The sequence below is a fragment of the Capsicum annuum genome, unplaced genomic scaffold (genome assembly GCF_002878395.1).
Source record: "Capsicum annuum cultivar UCD-10X-F1 unplaced genomic scaffold, UCD10Xv1.1 ctg12497, whole genome shotgun sequence".
Lineage (NCBI taxonomy): Eukaryota > Viridiplantae > Streptophyta > Magnoliopsida > Solanales > Solanaceae > Capsicum > Capsicum annuum.
The window spans coordinates 1-1254 of NW_025817673.1; the positions used below are offsets into that span (position 1 = coordinate 1).

The window sequence follows — 1254 nt, forward strand, 5'->3', positions numbered from 1 at the left end:
TTGTTTTTAATTTTCTATTTATCATGGTATTATAAAGAATTAATAAGCGTAAACTGACTATTCTTAAAGAATGATGCATATATTTTTATGTAAACAAAATACTTAAGAAACTGTTGTTATTAGGATAATAAACTTAAAAAAGTAAACCAAATTAACACATAATAGATTAACCCTTTTAGAAACAAATGAAGAAATTCAAAAGAAGTTGCACCAAGGTAATAATTAGGTAATAAACATATGCCTAGGTAGAGTAATTCGATCAAAACAAAAGCAGTTCATTCTATTTTTAATAGTTCAATAACATTTTTGACCCCACCAAAAAACACATGCTACTACTTCATGAACAAGAAAAGGAAAATAAAAACAAAAACATGCTTACTTAGTAGCTAATAATGCTTTAATATTAGTACTAACTACTAATTGCTTCAAAATTGGCCATCTCCTGAGCTACTGAGTTCATAAGGAACAATTGAAGAACAATAATCAATTGAAACCTGATTCAAAAATTGATCCTCAGCTCCAAATCTTTCTATTTTCATCTTTGAATTCGACGAAGAAGATCCATTTAACATACTCAATTCATCAACTCTTGTTGTTACGTTCTTCTTCAATTTTCCAATGCAACCATAAATTCTTCAAGTTCATCAATACCCTTAGTATCAATTGGTTCATTCCACAAATATCCCCCATTGTTATTATCATCAATATTCACCAACTTCTCTTCTTCAATATTCTCTTTCTTCTTCTTCTCCGCTTCCAAATCTTTACACATATGAGAATAATACTAGTTATTTTGTTGCAAGTTGAATTCATCAGTGGTCGATGATGACAATGACGAAGATGATATTCCAGTGACGTAACGGTCAATAATAGCATCAGCACTAGGATGACCGAAAGTGAAAAGACGTTGGCGCTTTAAAGACTGAACCGGAATAACAATTTCTGCACCAGTTAATATGCAAAGTTCACTAGCTTTTTTGAAAAGTCCTAAACGACGTTTTGAGAAAGTAACATGTCTACTGTTCTGATTGTCAATTGGCTAGATTGAAATTTTTCTCCGCCCTTGAGTTTTCTGAACGACGTTAGTGTTAACATTCATGGTGACCAACTTGATAGCGCATTTGAAGTACTAACTCATTGTACCAATCTAATGGAATTGCAGGGGATTGTGAATATCTGAATATATTGATTGTGACTCGAGGAGACGATTAATTGCAACACGCAGTTATCCATGTTAATCTATCAAATGAACGA

The 1254-nt window shown here is 31.9% G+C and overlaps 1 pseudogene; it reads right to left on the reverse strand.

Annotated features, from left to right (window-relative positions):
* Positions 1 to 109: 109 nt before the first annotated feature.
* Positions 110 to 1099, reverse strand: LOC124890134 (annotated as a pseudogene).
* Positions 1100 to 1254: the final 155 nt, after the last annotated feature.